This window comes from Caretta caretta, chromosome 1, assembly GCF_965140235.1.
Source record: "Caretta caretta isolate rCarCar2 chromosome 1, rCarCar1.hap1, whole genome shotgun sequence".
Classification (NCBI taxonomy): Eukaryota; Metazoa; Chordata; order Testudines; family Cheloniidae; genus Caretta; species Caretta caretta.
In genome coordinates, this window is record NC_134206.1 from 60,379,772 (window position 1) to 60,391,881 (window position 12,110).

Consider the following 12,110-nt stretch of genomic DNA (forward strand, 5'->3'; position numbering starts at 1 on the left):
GCAGAAGGTGGGATAAATAATTGAAGGAAAATGGTTTTTTTTCATGGGATAGTCTCTGGCTGATCCCATGATTTTTGCCACTTCATCAAGTTCCTGAATTGCAGCAACCCTCCTTTAACCAGGAACTGAACCCTTTGACGTCCATTTGTGCAACTGTTAGATTAAGTAGAGAGCTGACACAAGAGTGACGTGAGAACCCGCCTCACTCCAGACGCGCACTGCCTCTGCAGGGGCTAGACTTGAGTGCAGAGCATTAGCCAGAGGAGCAGCCAGCTAGCTCTTAAGTGTTAGATTCGTATTTACAAGGCAGACAAGGGAAAAGTCAATGAAAGCTTCTCAAGGTAGTTGTGACTGTTGTTTAGTGTAATGCTGCCCTTTTGAGGCACGTTCTCTTTAAATAAGGCTGCCCCGGGCCAGAGCAAGTGGGGGGCCTCTCCCCACCACTTCCACTGGCAGTTCCGCCCCTGTTCTGCCCCTTCCACCTGCAGCCCCGCCCACGGCCTCATCCCTTCTGCCTCTTCCCCTGAGGCCCTGCATTGTGCTTGCTCCTTTCTGCCCTCCCACCCCCACACCATGGCTCCCCGGACTGGAGAAGTTCTGTTCCCTCTCCATGGCCTCGGGCCGCAGCGGGGAGTCAGAGCTCCCCCAGGCCTGAGGCCACGGCAGGGAGCGACAGCTCCTTCAGTCCTGGGACCGCAGCCAGGGTTGGGACGTGCTTCCCCCACCGCCCGGCGCTTCTGCCAGGGTGTGGGATCAGGGCACAGGGACTTCCCCTGCCCTGCCCAGTGCTCCTGCTGCGGAGTGGAGTCGGGACGCGGGCAGTGATGAGCTGCCAAAATCTTAACAACCGGTTCCCGATAAAAAGTTCTGATTTAAGGGATGTGCCATAGTATGTATTTTTTGTACTTTTTTCCATAAGAAGTGGCAATGCATTGAGTCACTGGGAGTCATACTTAACAATAAAAATAATAAAAAATATTTTACATGTTTATTACAATAGAAACAAAGTATTGCTTTCTTAAATGAATTTAAAATACATTTGAAAAGAAAATATAAAGAAGAGATGTATGAGTAAGCAAACGATAATAATATTTAAGAATGAAATGCCTATTTTTCTTGTATTTTAAAATATTACATGTGAACTACTTAAGTTATTATTAAAAATAAAAAGTGTAATAGATTCATATTGAAGTATACAATGCAACAAGCAATATTTTAAAGAATATTTAAGTACATTATTTATTACTAATTAGGTGGTAATTTCCAAATGGCTTCTTGATCTTCTCCATAATCTTTGGTGTTGGATACACGAACTCTGGTATCTAATGCGGATCGATGACTTCTCATCCAGGCTTTAACATATGGTATTGGGTTAGTGGTTTTCCCAACTTAGTGGTTTTCCCAACAAATTGATGGTCATAAAGCTTGGGATATGTGTAATTGTTAAATTCGCCCTTTTATCACTACTGTCATAAATATAAAGGGAAGGGTAAACCCCTTTAAAATCCCTCCTGGCCAGAGGAAAACTCCTCTCACCTGTAAAGGGTTAAGAAGCTAAAGGTAACCTCGCTGGCACCTGACCAAAATGACCAATGAGGAGACAAGATACTTTCAAAAGCTGGGAGGAGGGAGAGAAACAAAGGGTCTCTGTCTGTCTATATGCTGCTTTTGTCGGGGGTAGAACAGGAATGGAGTCTTAGAACTTTTAGTAAGTAATCTAGCTAGGTATGCGTTAGATTATGATTTCTTTAAATGGCTGAGAAAAGAATTGTGCTGAATAGAATAACTATTTCTGTCTGTGTATCTTTTTTGTAACTTAAGGTTTTGCCCAGAGGGATTCTCTATGTTTTGAATCTTATTACCCTGTAAGGTATCTACCATCCTGATTTTACAGAGGGGATTTCTTTACTTCTATTTATTCCTATTTCTATTAAAAGTCGTCTTGTAAGAAAACTGAATGCTTTTTTCATTGTTCTCAGATCCAAGGGTTTGGGTCTGTGGTCACCTATGCAAATTGGTGAGGCTTTTTACCAAACCTTGTCCAGGAAGTGGGGTTCAAGGTTTTGGGAAGTATTTGGGGGGAAAGACGTTTCCAAACAGCTCTTCCCCAGTAACCAGTATTTGTTTGGTGGTGGTAGCGGCCAATCCAAGGACAAAGGGTAGAATATTTTGTACCTTGGGGAAGTTTTGACCTAAGCTGGTAAAGATAAGCTTAGGAGGTTTTCATGCAGGTCCCCACATCTGTACCCTAGCGTTCAGAGTGGGGAAGGAACCTTGACAACTACAAATAATATTCATCAACAAAAAAGCTCTTTCTGCTTCTGCAGAAGTAATTGCAATTGTATTCATAATTTGCTTTCCTTTCCTTATTGTTTCCGGATCAGGAAGATGTTTTGATTGAATGTTATTCTCTACAAAGTCACAAAAATCATTTAAATCAACTACAAATTTTATGAATTTGTTTAACTCATGCACTTTTTCTTCTCCTGATTTCCAAGGTAACCTGACTTCTTCAATATTCCATGAAGTGGGATCTATAACATTGAATAATTCAACTATTTTAGGTGTATTACTAGAATGACCTAAATTATCTTCTTTATATTTAATGTGATTTTCGTTTAATAATCTTGCCTTCATTTTTTCAATAATACACTCTATTATTTTGTCTCGTGGCAGTGATTTAAACCTTACATTATCTTCAAACTCTATGCATTTAAAAGCATCACTTTCTATCATTTCATTAATTTTATTTTCATGTATACCAAAACTATCTTTTAACTGTATGAAAAAATCAATCATTCGTTTGATTAGCTTATCTGCCTTTGTTAAACTCAATTGTCTCGCTTGCAATGCATTTGATAATAAAGCAATTTCATCCAAAATGTCAATCATTAATGCCAAGTCTTTTAAAAATTCTTTGTTTCTCAATCTTTTTTCCATGCCAGAAAATATATTTATTTTTTCAAAAATAAGAAAAAGAGCTGGATAAGCTCTCCTGACCGCTTTGACAGCTCTAAGACTACAAGAAGCCCATCATGGACCAAAAACACGGCCTATTTTGATTATTTCAATATATAGTTCTTCAGAAACTTGTTTAAGTTCAAACTGACTTTTATTTGACTGATGAAAAATTGCATAAATCTTGTCCAAAAAAATCTTGAAATGGCTTATTTCATTAATATCATTTATAGCATCATCTAAAGCCAGTTGTAGCCAATGATTCAAACAATGCCAAATTATAACGTTCGGAAAATCTTGAATGAGTTTTGTAGCAACTCCAGATTTATGTCCAAGCATGGTGCTCGCGCCATCAGAACAAAATCCGGTTAAATTTTTCTTTAAATATTCTGTGTCAAATCCTGTATCGGTTAATGCATTTCTCAAAGCATTGTAAATATTTTCTGCTTTTGTTGATTCTAATTCCACTAAATTGAGAAAAATTGTTGGTGAAGAATCTTGTAATTCACATTTTATAAGAATTACAAGCACAGTTTTACTTGAAATTGTAGAAGCTTCATCAATAATAATACAAATCTTTGAATTATTTTCAATGATTTTACTAAAAATTTGTTTTATTAATTCACCAATATGCTCTACGATTCTGATGGCTGAAAATCGAGAATGTAGGCAGTTCCCTAAATCGGTTTCATTCTTAATTTGTAGCTCTACTTCATCCTCCATATCTGACATTGGTCGGTTTCTTTTTACTAAGCTGTAAACTATGTTGAAAATTTTGCTGATTATTGCAATATTTTTTTCAGTAACTTTATCAATCACAGTAGTGAGAGGTTCTTTTTAGATTCATTTAAAACATTTATAACTCTCAAATGAGAGCTTGATTCAAAATGTTCCTTCATTTTTTTTCTTAATGTAGCTTGCTGAACTTTTTTTATCAGTTCCAGATGCTTTAATAGTACACTTTTGCCATTCCGAAGAAATCTGTAAAGATTTTCTTCCAAGGACCCCCAAATGTGACATATTTGCACAGTGGGAACAGCCAAGTTTTTTGCCTTCAATTATCAAGCCATTATATTTCTTTAAAAAATATTGTGCCTGCTCGGAAGTCCAACATTCAGGTACCACATTTTCACAGTCATGTAAATCCTCTTCCATTGCGAACGCATTTTCAGATGATTCAACATTTAAGATATTTTCATCACCAAAATTGTCATTGGCGTTTTCAGTATTTAAATCATTATTTTCACTACTAGAACTGACTAATGGTTTTGTCATTTTAGTGGAAAACCAGTCACTAATGCTTTTCTGGTGTTTCATTATGAAGAGTAAATAATATTGAATAGAAAACTTTAATCTTCGAATAACAGTCCAGTTAGTATTACACACCGAAATATCACACGCAATTTCCTAGAAACAAACAGGCCAACTATGACTCACTGGTCATGTTGAATTGTATAGAAAAGAGTTGAGCAAGTGCACGAACAAGGCAAGTGCAACCCCTGTTAATAAAATAATAAACGAGATGTTTGTCTTGCGTCAGGACGAACTTGGATGCGACCGAGTCCCAGCCTGCGACATTACATGCGCACACGCATAGCAACATAAATCTTGAACTATCTGTTGTAGAAACGGCTCTTTAACTGCTAAAATTCCACATCCCTTTGCATTTGAAGTTTATTTTGTACACTGTATTACAAGTCTTCATTAATTTAAGGTTTCCTGTGCCAGTTATAAATTTTATATTTACCTGAGCCCCCCACAGAACCCCAGAATGACAGCGGGCTAAGTGGGGCCAATAGCTGGGACCCCGTCTGGCAAGGGGCCAGCAGCCAGAACCCCAGACTCTGTCCGCCACCCTGCTCAGCCCGTCGCCGGACTGGAGTTCTGGCCGCTGGCCCCTTGCCAGCTGGGGTCCCAAGCAGGCAGTGTGCTGAGAGGGGCCAATGGCTGGGACTCCAGCTGGCAAGGGGCCAGAACTCCAGTCCAGAGGCGGGCTGAGCGGGGTGGCGGACAGAACCCCAGCCCGGCAGTGGCTCACCTGCCACTGCTCTGGGGTTCTGGCCGCCGGCTCCTGCCAGCCGGGGTCCCGGCTGCCAGCCCTGCTCAGTTCTGTTTACCCAGGCAGGCAGCGGGCTGAGTGGGGCCAGCGGACCCCGGCTGGCAGCAGCGTGCCAGTAAAACATCGGCTCGCCTGCCGCCTTTGGCAGGCATGCCACAGGTTGCCGACCCCTGCCCTATTATTTTCTACACCATTTTATAAGATTAAGATTATTCGTTTTAAGATCATTTTATAACATTTGTTTTCCTAACAATTTTTAACATCCAGTTCTAAAACTGCTTCAAAATTTAGCAACTGGTTCCCAGGAACTGGTGTGAACCGGCTCCAGCTCACCACTGGACGCAGGGGCTTCCCTGCCAGCCTGGCACTCCTGCCGTCGAGCAGGGTCGGGGTGGGGACACCCATTTTTCCAGGGCCCCCCATTGGTTGGGGCCCCTGGGCACAGGCCCCATCGGCCCAGTGGCTAATCTGCCACTGGTTATGATATATGGAGACATGGCAGCTATGTGTCTAAATAATCTGAGTAACGACCTTAGATGTGGAATTAGAAACCCTGGTCCTGTGAGTCTGCAAGTGTCCTCAGCACCTTGCAGGACTGAAGTTTAGAGACAGGTGGGGGGGCATGGCTGCCCTCAGGATGCTATTTGTCTGACCAGCAAATTTCAAGAACTTGTATATGTTCTGTCTATGGCCATGAAAGCAGCTTTAAAGTGGTACAACCACTGTACCAGGAAACCCCCAATCACTGCGGTCTCCTTGACAGGAGGAGTGCATTTTATCCATGGACGTGTCACTGTCCTACTTCAACAGCAGGTGGCAGCAAAACTTGCTTTCCACTGGTGCTGATCATGTTCATCTACTGCAATTTGTTTCACACTTCTGCCCTCAGATTAGTAATAATATTAGTCTGTTCGTGCCAAACCTTCTCACTTCCTGCATGGCAAGGGCTGTTGTGCAAAAGACCCTTTGATTTACATAGGGGGCCTCTCCCACAGCTTCTGCTTGAGCCAGGTGAAGTAGGATCAAGAGGAAAGCAACAAGCTGAGATGAAATATTTTCCCCACAGCCAAATGTAATAGTTGTTGTGCGCTCTTTTACTTCTCCATTAGAGTGGCAGCTGGGGAAACAACTTCCTAGACCTTTGGTTACTCGGGTAAAGTTGTTTGTCCAGCTGGTATCACATTTTTATATCATCTTTCAGACAAATTGCACTCAAATATTTTGTGGACTTGAATTCTAGAAGGCAGCACACCAAATGTGGTGTCTAAGGAAGAGTTCTAAAACATTTGTGAAGTTATGTAACTTATTTGTGCATCCAATTACCTTACTGCCCATGCAAATTGGGGGTTTGCACATGTAAATAGCCGCTGAAGCATCTAACTGTCCATTTTTGCAACCACATGCACCTGTACAAGTTCAGCAAACACACATACGAATTAAGTGCACAGATTCTGAAGCTCTGACACTGATATAAATGACAGAAAACAAGACATTGTATCATCACTTATATTTGTGTCCTGTTCAGTACCAGGTATGTTAATGGTCCTTAACAAATAATAATGAAACACCCAATCAAAGTCAAATAATAGAAGAAGGGAGAACGATTAAGAGGAATAAGCAACAGAGAGATAATGGGCTTTCAGCTGCAATTTACAAAGAAGTGTAGGCCTTGCCTACACTGGAGATTTGCTCCGGATACAGCCATCAGTGGTCAGCAACCTGTATAGCTGCAGCAGTGCAAACCCCAAGTGCAAACCAGGAAAGCTGTGATTTGACATTGTGGGGGACTGCATAGTGCAGCAAGATAAACTTCACCAGGGCAATCTCCACCTTTCCTTGTCTACAAGAGGAATTTGCCCTGATGCAGCTACACTGGTTGCTGGACAAACATGGCTGAATTAAAAAGTCCTTACCATAGGCAAGGATGGCACGTTAGGCTGGGACACGTGTAGGGTGTTCCAGATAGCAATAACTGCTGAGGAACAGACTGTCACACTAAGGTCCTGTCTACATTACCCACAGGATCGAGGGGCAGCGATCGATTCAGCAGGAGTCGATTTATTGCGTCTAGTCTATCGACTCTGGTACTCCACTGGAGCGAGAGGTGCTCCCTCTCCCAGCAGGGGAGTGTCAGCTGCCGACTCACGGCAGTGAAGACACCGTGGTGAGTAGATCTAAGTGCGTCGACTTCAGCTACGTTATTCACATAGCTGAAGTTGCATAACTTCAATCGATTTCCCTCCCCTTCCCACCTGCAGTGTAGACCAGGCCTAAGAGTAGCGAAGTTGTGAGTAAGTACAGAAAGAAGGCTTGCATCTGATGAGCGAGAGAAAGTTTAATAGCTGCAGCAATTTTGTTGACAGTTTTGTAAGCCAGCTCAGGCAAATGTGTAATATCATTAGCCATTAAGCATAGAGCTATTGTAACTTTTCCTGTTTTAATTTTTTTCCCTCAGCAGCTTGCTTGCCCAATACGCACGTGCTTGTAACTGCACTGAGTTACAGTTTGCTCTGTCTGCACATTTGTAGAGGCCTACAGCAAATGATCACTCTCCAACAGAAGAGGTCTTAACTTCTGGGATGAGTTATAGGATGTACCAAGTAATCACTGTCTCAATTCTTCTTGACTGGAATATAAATGGTGTAAAATCTGCTAACAAACGAAAGAAATACACATTGGAGAGGAGCCTTTACTGCAGGGAAGTAGTTAGTTGTCAAGAGTCCAGATACAATCCAAACCTAAAACATTTCATTTCAGAATTAATGTTGCCAAGTCAAGACTATAGCATCAGGGAAAAGAGACCATGCACTTAAAAGCAGAAGAAGTGAAAAGATAGGAACATCATAAGACTCATACAGCCCATTGGACATGCTTCTTTTGTATGTTGAGGCAGCTTTGCAAGCCAGTATCAAAGTGTACCTGTATTAGGTACAGAGCTGCAGCCTCCCGGCACAAGCAAACAGCCAGCACATGGTCCCAGAACACAGGCTTGTCCTATTTAAGGGAGGTAAATCTGTTATCTATTATCTATGGCCCAGATTTTCCCTCCCTTCTCCCCTCCCCACCAGATCTCCACATGGGAATGTGAGTCTTCCATGCGCAGATCTCCACCTCTGTGTGTAAAAGAAGAGGGTGGGGGGATTTCAAGTGCCTCCACAGTACAATTCCCCCTCCCTGCATCCTATGAAGGAACCTTACGTTCTTTCTAAACTACACTCAACCATTAGGGATGGGGATTGGGGCCATGCATGTTCATACGTGTGCGGAAGGGCCTTCTCACAGAGTCCCTCCTCATGCTCAGAATTGCTTCGGTTTGCCCACTGCGGACCATCCTCCCCAGACTGGCAAGGGACTTTGGCTGGAGTCTGCCCCTTCCAATGCAAATGTGCAACCAAAGCAAAGTTCAAACAGAAAGCAATAAAACCATCCTTCCCCATTGGTGACAGAGGTATTCACAGTCCTCCTGCCTCCCCAGGCTAAATTCTTTCCCCTCACAGGCCCACAGTGATTTACACAGTCTCCTTGTTCTAAGGTAACAGGGTGTCCTCACATCTTTTCACTCTTTGGTCATGGGATTTCACCACTGCTTTTAGGTGGCATCATAAGGGCGCCTCTCTCTCTCCTTTGACCTTAGGACTCTATATGTCCAAACTGCCTCATTTCCTAGTCTCCAAGGTCACTTCCTACTACTGCCCGTTTCAGTCTGTATTTGGGGCATTTTCCCTGACCTCTTCCCAATTGTCCTCCACCAAACCTCTCCCAGACTCCATTCCTGGCTCCATCTCAACAAGCACCCATTGCTAACCTCAGTTCAAATGCTGCATCCCTATTGAGCTCTTCCTCCACAGCATTCAAGCCCCTCACAAAGACCTGCCTCATCCCTGGTCTCACCTAGTAAAAAAACTAGGTCCCTCTTATATAGGCCTGGGCCCTACCCTTTGGCCACAGCAGGCCATGCTTACAGTGCCCGCTCCTGCTCCCACTGAAGTTGATGGCAAAAACCTTTCATTGCTCGCTGTCAAAAGGAGCAGGGCTGGGTCCAAAACTAATCACACACAAAAAATCTCTCTATTAAATATAATTATTTGCTTGATCAGAACCTGTTTTCTTCAAATAGAACCACTGTGTGAGGAAACTGAGTTGTAAGTTTGAAGGGTCAATAGCAAGCCATTTTTGCGCTAGAGGGCAACAAAACATTAGAAAAGTGTCAAGATTTCAAATCAGGGTAATATTCTTAATGAGTTTTAGCTAGCAAGGTTTCTTCAGCTTTCACAGAACAGTTTTCTTTGGCTTCAGGGTAAATGGGGCAATTTTAAAATCCGGAGTTATAGGGAAACTAAAATAGAGCCATATAATATAAGCTGGCTGGGCCCTTAACTCTCGTACCATCTGTCCATAATGACCTATGTAAAAATGAAATGTATCATCATGCACCAAAACTGCTGTATCAGCAAGGCTCCTGCTTTTTTAGGATTTATTCATTTCATTTTTCAGGGTTTATTTTTTTACCAATTTTTATATACTTTACTCATTACAGCAGTATATGTTGTCATCAGTAATCTCTTTGTAATGTCCCCTAGTGTGCTTTAACATAGTACTTTTCAAACAGCACTATCCTAAAGCACACTAGGAAACCTTCAGTGTGCACCAGCAGGGTCTACACGGACTAATTAATGCATAAGACATTAGCGCGCTTTAACCAATCACACCCCGGTAGTCCGTGTTACTGTTCTGTGGAGAGAAGCCCTTAGATACAAGTAACCATTTCCAGTGTGTGTTGGATAAACACCAATTTCAATTTTTTTTTTGGTATTTTTTTTTAAAGTCTGTGTTTATCACTTAAAAATAAAAAAAACCAGAAGCTCTATGCAGAAGTTCCTGAAGTAGGGACAATACAGTTAATACTGAAATAAATTAATCTGGCAAAGACATTGAACAGATTGGTCATTGTTGCCTTATTAGCATGGCATGGTCAAGTTTGAGCCTGATTTTCCTCTCATACCAGTTTGACACCTCTGTTACCTATTGGTTTGAATGGAGTTTCTCTGGAAGTACAGATGTATAAATACCCTACCAAATTCACGGTCCATTTTGGTCAATTTCACGGTCATAGGTTTTTTAAAATAGTAAATTTCATGATTTCAGCTCTTTAAATCTGAAATTTCCCCATGTTGTAATTGTAGGGATCCTGACCCAAATAGGAATTGTGTGCGGGGGGGGGGGGGGGGAGGGGTTACAAGGTTATTGTGGGGGGGGTGGCGGTACGGCTACCCTTCCTTCTGTGCCGCTGCTGGCAGCACCACTGCCTTCAGAGCTGGGCAGCCAGAGAGCGGTGGTTGTTGGTGAAGTGCCCAGCTCTGAAGGCAACACAGAAGTAAGAGTGGCAATACCATTACCCACCTAGAGTAGCCTTGCAACCCCCCTGCAACTCCTATTTGAGTCAGGACCCCCAATTTGAGAAACGCTGGTCTCCCCTGTGAAATCTGTATAGTATAGGGTAAAAGCACAAAACAGACCAGATTTCACGGTGGGAGAACAGATTTCACGGTCCATGATGCATTTTTTATGGCCGCGAATTTGTAGGGCCCTAGGTATAAATGAGAGGAGAATCAGACCTGAACGATTTAGCAGAGGCGGTTAGAAAAAGTAGTGTGATGTGAACAGGTGTCAGTGTTTATTCAGCTGAGACGCACCAGCTTTATTTTATATTTTGATTACATTTGTCAACTCACCTTGTCAGATAAACGATGTGGAGTTGCTCCTGCTACCTTGTTTTTTAAGACGAGAATGATAGCAAACAATACAGCTTCAGATCTTTTTTTAGTAAAAACTGTTCACATTGTTCTTTAAAAAAAATATCACAGGTGGTTAAAGCTCCAGCATAAAACATACCAGTAGGGGATGCTGGTACACAAGTAAAGATTGTCCTACATTAAAGGCTTAGGAACAGGTCCTTCCTTTCTCCTCGCACTGCCCCCCCACTCCCTGTTTTCACAGTGAGTGGTCGGGAAGTAGATGTATGTAAGTGGGCGAGTAAAGCCCAAGTGGCACTGGTCTGAGCTTGGTCCTAGCTTCTGCAGAAAGAACAGCTGGATTTTTCACGCAAGCCCTGAGAACACTTCACATCAGCGCTCTACACTCTCCAATTTTCTTTACCTTTGTCCATCCTTAGACTATTTTTTTTAAAGTTTATTCATGCATAACAGACACCAAGCTTTTTGCAGTGTTAATGTAGCTGTGTTAGGCCCAGGATATTAGCAAGACAAGAGGGGTGAGGTAATAGCTTTCATTGGACCCAACTTCTGTTGGTGAAAGACACTTTGGCGCTTACATGGAGCTCACATAGAGCTCTTGTTCAGCTTTAACACTGTCCATTGCCACCAGGCTAAGTAATGCAAATGCTCAGTTTTCTGCCCCTTGGAACCTGGCAGATGTGACTAGAAGCTGGCCTTTATTCATATACTACAGAAATGCTGAGCAATGCAGCCTCTCATTTGGAATTCCGTTAGCCTAGAGTCTGTTGCTGAATTACCCAGAGGAAGCCTATTCACTGGTCGTAAAAAAAAAAACAACCCAAAAAACCAATGCTAGAAAAACCTCCATGTCATCTGATGTTATCAAATGTTTGGCCTTTGGAAGAAATGGGAACACAAGTGCCTTAATGATCTTCAGTTGGCAGAAAATGCCCTTGTGACCATAGTTGTTTGTAGTGGTGGTGTAGCCGTATTGGTTCCAGGATATGAGAGAGTCCTGAAGAAGGGTGCTGTGTAGCACAAAAACTTGTCTCTTCCACCAACTGATGTAGGTCCATTAAAAGACATTTCTTCATCCACCGTGTCTCCCTTGTGACCATAGGCAGCCAGGCATAAGTAGGCGAAGCTTCAGGCTGCTCTAAGCTTTGATGGTGGTCAAGTTGGCCGTTGAACGGGAGACAATAGAGGTGGTTTAAACTGACTTTTGCTTCCCCATCTTTGATCCTGCAATATGTGTAGCATGATAGAACTAGAATATCAGGCCCCAAGAGCTTTAAACCGTTAAAGCTCCCTCCTCAATCACTGAGCTTTTTTCTCTTCACTATTGTGATGTCATAATC

At 42.5% G+C, this 12,110-nt stretch overlaps 1 pseudogene; it reads right to left on the minus strand.

The window, feature by feature from the left end:
* Positions 1-1,116: 1,116 nt before the first annotated feature.
* LOC125627168 (E3 SUMO-protein ligase KIAA1586-like) lies at positions 1,117-4,956 on the minus strand (annotated as a pseudogene).
* Positions 4,957-12,110: the final 7,154 nt, after the last annotated feature.